The sequence below is a fragment of the Neolamprologus brichardi genome, chromosome 7, assembly GCF_056152115.1.
Source record: "Neolamprologus brichardi isolate AB-2024 chromosome 7, ASM5615211v1, whole genome shotgun sequence".
Lineage (NCBI taxonomy): Eukaryota > Metazoa > Chordata > Actinopteri > Cichliformes > Cichlidae > Neolamprologus > Neolamprologus brichardi.
Genome location: NC_142110.1, coordinates 37,598,737 through 37,607,357, shown reverse-complemented (window position 1 = coordinate 37,607,357; position 8,621 = coordinate 37,598,737).

The window sequence follows — 8,621 nt, the reverse complement described above, 5'->3', positions numbered from 1 at the left end:
AATCATTACATTATTGAAATGTAACAGTTACAAAAAATGTAACCAGATGTTTTATGTAGCAGATCAAATAGCTCCGTTAGATTTGTTACTTCCTAAACAAGGAGAGGATCAATATAAATGTTGATTTCACCTCATTTCAGAACATGCTGCTAACCTTTTTAAATTATTCCCTTAACGTCAAACATAAATGGGCACACATGCAAAAAAGGTACAGCTGCTGGGGCATCTTAAAAAATAATCTTCAAAATAATATTTTGCTTTCCCTCATTTTCAGATTTAATTGGCAGTGGTGCTTTAAGGTAGCAGCTTGATTGGCAACCATTGGCATGGCATCTTTAGATTTGAAATACACTAATTAAGAAAATAATAAAATAACAGTAGTGTTTTGAGACATAACATCTGCACAGCAAATATCTATCTATTGTAGATACAACACAATCATAGGTATAAATTACATTTCTCTTTGACATGCACACCAGAAGAGAGAGCCCTTATTAACAAATGAGGGTTGAGTGTCTTGCTCAAAGACACTTTAACAAGGATCTATAGGCAGATTGATTATTGTGTGGATCACACCTGTGACTTGCAAGGAAACAGCTTCTCAACACTAATTGTTTTGGCTACAAGGTAAATTGAGTCTTACGATAACACTTCTATTACTGCTAGTTTCCTGCATAATTAACACTATTGACCCCTACAGTGGAGCTAATTCAAATTCATCTTGCCCTCATTTGTTTTGATGAACACTTTCCTAATGCTGGCTGCTGTGTGGATGATGTAACTGCAAGGGAGAGGTGTGATAAAGACGGAAAATTATAGCTGCCAGCATACATTGGATGTCAGCTTGTACATCAAAGTTTGTTTCTCTGCAGTACATAGGCACACACTGCCTGTCAATATACAAGCCTACAGGCGGTATAAAGTCACTGTATACAGTTCATGTAATGACTGGGGAAGATAGTAACATCGGGGACCAAGCCTGGAGAGCAAAATAACTTGGACTTACACAAAAGGATACAAAATATAATTTACACCTTGTTGTTGTGACCTTCCATCCCCAGGGTATATATAGTATTGGTAGCAAGGAAAAAAGAGAGGCAGAAACAGTTTCTAGTTATATAACACTGACTGCACTATAGCTGCAGAGCTGTACTGGAAATCGTTCTCCTGGTTCATTTTTGAATTAACTTTAACTATAGTATCAACATAACCTATGAAAAATAATCAGTTTGTTGCAAAAGTCTTGGATATTTGAATCCTGCAACTAAATTGAATTTAAAATGTTTTTTTTTTCTTTTAAAAAGCAGTAACATAAAACCATTCAGATCTTCTAATTTTATAGGACTCCCTATAAAAGCATTTTCAAAGTAAGGCAAACCAGGATGTTTTATGGGTAATGCAAAGGCTAATACACCTACTGTTATCTTCCACTGAAAGCTTTTCTCGCTAAGATTTCCTTGGACTGCAATGTGCTTGGTCTGCATTTTTCTTGATTTAGGCCCAGCTTATCTTAAGCTTATAGAGATGTCAGCAAAACCCCCCTTTAATAGCGCAAGGCTCTTAATTCATTACCAAATGTAAACTTCCCTGCAGAGGAGTGCAGGATGGGCTGGGGGAAAATTAGATTCTACTCAACTAATTACTCCGTAAATTCAAGACCCCTTGAGAGAATAAAAAAGTCCAAACACCAAGACATGTTTGTCTCCATTTAATAAAATCTATGTACCCAAAGGTGATTTTCACCATGTCCTATTAGTTGCTGGTTTTGTTCAATATAGTGACAAATTGGTTCTTTTGTTAAAATAATAACAAAAATATTAACCATCCACATATAACAGCATTGCTTCTGCATTAAACCTGGTCAAAAACCAGCTACGTCAAACAGAAGAAGAGGTTAGTGTGGATAACATTATTCAAGTAGCATTATGAATATATCTCCAGACATGAGCTATCAAAATATGTTTATTGCTCAAGGGTTTTCTGCTTAATGATGCTGCCAGGGTCACAAAGGGGAAATATCAAGCTACCTGTCTGCAATGACTGTGATGATTAAAACCTTTGATGCAGAGCTGTCACCCTGTCTGGCTAAAGGCTGATGTAGGCGAGGGCATAAATCCCTGCAAACTGGTCATTAAACAGCAGACATCACAGAAAAGAGGATAAGCCAGACCAAGTGCTCCTCTTCTCTGTGGCTCCCGTCCACACCCTTACCTTGTTGGAAGAGACAGATTTCAAGGTCAGCCAGTGACCTCTCAAATGTCCAAACTGTCATGCTGCCCACTTCACACACACACACACACACACACACACACACACACACACACACACACACACACACACACACACACACACACACACACACACTCAGAAACCACCTAAGGACACATTTTGGTCTCTGTCATTGTTTGTTTAAAGGCAGGCTTTTGGGTGGCCTTTAAAGACTGCATGAAATAGAGTTTTTGACCTCCTGGAGTCAGAAAATGTTTTAAGGGAAACTCCACTGAAGAATCTATATGTAAGTATCAAACACTCGCCCTTATAGGCTTAAAAACCGGCTCTAAAAAGGTCAGACTGAATTCACACTTGGGTAGAGAAAGGACTGTTTGATTCCTGGGGCATGAGTTGTGGTGCACTATTCCTTGATAGTGTCACAAGTAATATGGTAATATGTTCAATATTACCTGTGATAAAGCTTTAGGGATTGCATGGTTTATCTGTTGGTTAGGCCACTTAATTTGCATGGGACTGATAGAAATTGGCAGGTATCATATTATTTACGATGGCACTTTTATAAGATATGAAGAGCTTATATACCCTGACTTTTTTCCATTGTTGAAACCAATAAGTCCTTAGTAATGAAATATACTGAATAAATATCATAAAGTTGACAAAAAGCAAATACACTGTAACTGCAACATCTTGACTTGATTGTTTAGCACACCGGGTCATTCATCAGAGACAAACTGCTGCAGTTTGGAACATTTTAACATGGTCGATGGATCATTTGCCTCAATTCTAAATGCAGAATAAAGAAAACAGATTTTCTTTTTAATTCCATGGGGTTATATATAATTATTATTGCTGTTCATGTAGCAATTAAATATGATAAAAATTGAACATGTTTAACAGAGTTACACTCTTCAAAAATAAACCAACACACACACAATATGAGCATGAGTGCATGTTATCACCTCACTCTGCTCATCTGTAGGTTAGAATTACCGCAGGGACCCTGTGGTAATTCTGTAGTATATTTTTGGACTGCTTGCTGTGGGTGGCACGAGGAGCTCTTGCACACTGCATTTTTTTAAATATATAACATACCAGGAAGGTTAAAAAATGAGTACAGCTGTTATAATAATAATGACAAGAAGAAGAAGGTAGAAAAAAGGGGTGTTGAAAAATAATTTCAAATGTATAAAGCAATTTAAAAAGATGAATTTACAAAGAAAGAAACAAAATAAAGAAAAAAAATTTAAAAAAGGAAAACCTATTTTAAGCAATAATGAGAATAATAACACTTAAAAGATAAAAGTGGGGGAGAGAAATAATAAACAAGACAATTGAATGATCATAACCAGACAATAAAAGGCTATAAAAAATACATAAAAATTGACATCAAATATAATGACACCACATTATTGTAAAATCTCAGAATCAAGGGATTTCTGAAGGGAGAAATACACTCATCTAGTATGCAAGGCTGCATAATGGCAAATGTGGGATCACCATTTCTTGTTTGGGGGGCATTACCAGACGCGCTTTTAAAGTGATCAGTAGAATCTAAACATCAATACTAAACCACACAGTGAGTCAATGGAAGGAAGCCAGCATCTGGCTTGATTTAATGCCATCTGCAGTAAGTTATAGCATGACGAAGGATTCCTAATGGATCATCATTGTCAAATCTGTTCAGCTGAAGTCAGTGTATGTTTTCATCAGTGCTCATTTACTGTGGCACAGGTGGTAGAGTGGGTTGTACACTTGTCACAAGGTTGATGAGTCAGTATTTTGCTCCTCCTCTCCAAGTGTCTGTGGGTTAGACTGAACCCAAAGTTATTCCAGGTGGCATTTGAGCACCTTACATGGCAGCGGTACCGTTAAGGGCAGGCTATGGTGCAGAACCTAGAAAATCTGTTGTCTGAATAATCAAAAAAGCTCAACTTATGCTCAACTTCACTTGCCTGCAGCTTTGAGTGTCCTTTGTGAGATATTTAACCCCGAATGTCCACCAATGCATGCAGCAGCATATGTATACGTTGGATAACTATGGCTTGAATAGAGGAACGTGGATTTTAGGAAAAAACACAGCAAGAGGTAAAAAATCTAAAACATATTATGTCCATGTCTACTAATGCCTTTGCATGTTAACAGGTTCTGCACATGGATACAATGGATCCTTGAGCTTTTCTAGATATTACATTAGAGTTGAATGAGACCACATTTCATCTCTACTTCCTAGTAGAAGGTTCCAGTGATGTCTGATTATGCAGATGTGAAAACATTACTGGCGACTGCCTCGCAAATACAGAGCTAGTGAGTGATCATCTTCTGTCTCACTTCCTGTAAACTGTACTTAGGCAGCACCCTCGCTGTATCACAAAGTATGTTCAGTAGTGAGGAGACAGCTGACTACAGCACTCTTTTGATGTGTTTCTATGGAAGAACATTCTGATTCTCCCATTTTCACCAAGTTAATATGTGAAAAAAAAGGTTAGAACTACTCGTTAATTTTCCGAAAGTATGACCTTCAGGAAGTATTCTGCAGTCCATTACTTTATTGGTCATACTTGGTACACGCAGTAACTATATAAACGAAATGCAGTTTACTGTATCATGCAGTTTTCCTTTGGGGGTCAGTGAAATTGTTAATCAGTCTTTGTTCAGTCAAAAAGAATTCTTTCAGGCTTAAATTAAACAAAAAGAGGTATTAATGAGAATGTAATTAGGCTTTTAAATAATTGAAATTTTTGGCCTTGATGTAACGCATTGTCCTAGAAGCACTGTTTAGATGAGAGGGAGGTTTTTGCGTCAGTAATCCACCTGAAATAACACAAAGTGAGAGTTTAATCATGCAGTGGAACTATAAGTAACCTTGATACAATTAGCATGCACAACCATTAGGATTGGGCTTCTCCCCCTTGAATAATAAAGACCCCAGTGCCTTACCGCAGCTTGAGGAATATTTTTAATTGCTTTCCTTGTGGAAATATTTCTAAAAGAATGATGACAGTGAAGAATATACAGTACATGGATGACAAAATACATTATAAATCATGTGTGGTGACAGTGAAGACTGTATTGCTGTGTCTACTTAGAAAGCAGGGAAGTCAGGAGTCTGTCAAAGTTTAAAGTTATTGTTTCCTCCGGCAACAGTTATGACGTTTATATGTAAGTACCTCCCATAGAAATTATTGATTTTTTTTTTATACTTTTAAACATAAAAATCACTTATTTGACACAATGAAGTAGTAAATGTATTCTTCCTCTGTGAAAAAGCAAGTACAATATTGGCATCAGAAGCTAGTGTTTACCCATCAACAAATAAAATCTTGTTTTACTTTTGCATGCAGGTTTCATTTACATCAGTTGAAATTCAATTTCTGAGCTTAACTTTTTATTTCTTTCTAAGATATTTTTTTTATCTGAGCCATCATTGGTGGTTGTGTTCATGTGCTTTTATGATCACAGTGCTATAGAAAGGGCCACTTGTGAACTACATGTTGATTGGCCAATACTGTTTGTGTTTTTTTGTTTGTTTTTCTTGGGGGGGGGGGGGAGACCTTTGAATTGAGTGCCCTTGAATTTAGTGAAGAACCTGATACTTTAGTAAAAAAATAGAGCTGTGTACTAAACATCTGGTACAGACATGAATTCAAATAGTCCTGAAAAGTTTTCCAAAGGTTACCTAAAGGACACCGTTTGCACACGTGACTTGGTTGCGTATTTCAGTAAAGATTTAAATCATGAGCAGATACCTGCAAAACAAATCACACCGGCTTCACCTTTCCATAGTAAGTACTGCAGTTTCCCAGCACTGGCATTTAGCTCAAGAAAAAAAAACAACTCTGCTACAGGTTTTGTTGGAAAATGTGAAACCCCCCCCCCCCCCCCCCCCCCCCCAAAAAAGTAAAGTATTGATAATTACAAAATTGCAAATCCACGTGTTCTGTCATCACCTTTATGAAAGTTTGATATAGTGGTAGGGAAGCACGCTATTCCTGATGTTGACTTTTAATTACAATCTGCTTGTAAAGTGTAAATAGATGCCTTTATTTGCTGCAGTATTATCACTGAAAGCACCTTGTGTGGTGAGTCATACTGCATGCAGAGCATGTGGAGCTGTTGAAAAGAAGGGAAAGGGAGTGAGAAGAAGGAAGGGTGGGGGTGAGAAAAAAGAATAAAGAGTTATCTCACTGATGGGAGCAGAGGTGCCTTGTCTGGAGCAAATTACCAGCTGCTAGGAGGGGAAGTTGCTTGTGCACACGGGTTTTGTGATGTGAAATCTCTCCAGTGGTTTGTTGCCTGCAGGGAGCCATGTGTGGACAGGAGCAGGGCAGTGAGCAATGAGTGGCAAACAAATAGTTCACTGAGTGACACACAGTGTACGCAGCATGGACAACCCAGGCTGGAGGTTAAAACAGCAAGAGCAGTGAACTCTCCAGGGTGGCAGGAAAACCAGTGAGACAGAGAGAAGTGGGAGTGTGTATATGTGACAGGTGTGCGTGTGTGAGTGTGTGTGTGTGAGAGAGACAGAGAGAGTGAGAGTGTGTATATGTGACAGGTGTGCGTGTGTGAGTGTGTGTGTGTGAGAGAGACAGAGAGAGTGAGAGTGTGTTTGTAAAATCTCTTGCAGATTTAATCTCTAATTACATTTCCTATTTCTTCTGATTAGGTATATTTTTTTTTCATTTGTTAGACTTCTTAGTGTTTATGCAAAATAAGATTAATTATAATTACACATAATTATACATAATCACAGAGAAAAAAACAATTTGGAGAAATTTAATATTGATTTGAAATTTGTACTGTAGTTGTGTGTGTGCAATTTTCACTTAAACTGGAAATTTTTGATGGTCTTTAATTTTTTCTACTGTAAAGAAGCAAAACTGTTTGGGTACTTTGCATCAGCAAATGTTTACATATCTAAGATGGTGAACCAGATAAATAGTGTGAACTTTCTTAACATCGCATTACTTTTTAGTTCAAAGTACAGCTGGAGCTCATGGAAGTGTAATTAGTTGAGGTCCTGGTCTTTGACCAGTGTTTTGAGTTGTGGACAGCTAAATTCATGTTTGTTTAATATTTTGAGTCAGACTTCATAATTCTAGTTTTTGGTTATAGTTTGAGATTTATTGTTTTCCTTATTCCTTATTGCCTTGTTTTACTTGCTCATGTCTCATTAACAGATTTAGTTCTGCTGTGTGTAGTTCCCAGGTGCCTCCACTCTGCCCCCATCATCTCTTACATACTTAATCAGACTGCTTGTGATCTTTGTTGTGTCATACTGACTGTTTTGTCAGCCTGTGAGTTTTTCTCCTTGTGTTCATCCTATTTGGATGTATCAAATTGTTGAACATCAGCTAGACAAAATATAGGTTCATTTTTTTGTTTTTTAAACTCTGTATTTGGGTCCAGAAACTGACACACTCTACACATGACACTTAATAGTGCAATATAAACACTAAAAAGGGACCATCCATGTTTTTAGATTTCAACCTCAGAGCAACAAAACTGTGTACACCAAATGTCATATTTAATCCAACATATATAAGTTGAGACATTTTAGTCAAAGCCAAATGTCAAGCTCACAGTGGCACTACACTTAAAAAAGTCCTAGTGATAGTAATTTCATTTTCTGGCTACTTTTTGATTTTTTGACAGATGCTGACTTGCCTCTAGCATGGCAAAAATATTAAGAAGAATTTAGCAAGGTACTGGACCACCACATGCTGCCAAAACAGCTTTAGTGCACCTTTATCATGGATTCTACAACTATATGGATGTGAAGAAACACCATTCTTCCTAATGAGGCTCATGCGTAAGTGATCTGTAATCACTCATCTGCCTGCTTTTACAGATGTTCGACTGCTAACCTCTTCTTTAGATCACGTCCACTTTCCCACGCTGTCAAACTCAATACTGACATCATTATAACGGTTCAGTCATCCTCTTGCCTGCCTTCTTTCAGCCAATCAACCTCCACTCTATATGCTTTCAATCTCAGTGCTCTTTTGTCATTCTCCCTTTCAGATCCTTATACATGCAAACCGTCTCCTCCCCATCTCAGCTTCACCTGAGACACTCCACTTCCACCGAAGCCTCCATTTTCATCCCACCATCTAGACTCTGGAATTCTGTCCTAAATCTTAACACTTCTGCCATGATGAGTAATTGGAGTCTAATCACTGAGTTGATAATTTTTTTTCTATCTATAAATCATTTTCAGTTCCTCCAAATGATATTTCCTTATTTAAATCATACGTCTTTATTCAACCCAGTATCGCGGCAAAATGTGCAACAGACACGCCAGCCCATCATGTTCATTTCACGCTTTGCCTCTCCAAAGCGTGAAAAGGACACACATGCTGAAGTTACAGTAAGATGGTAGAACAGCTGTT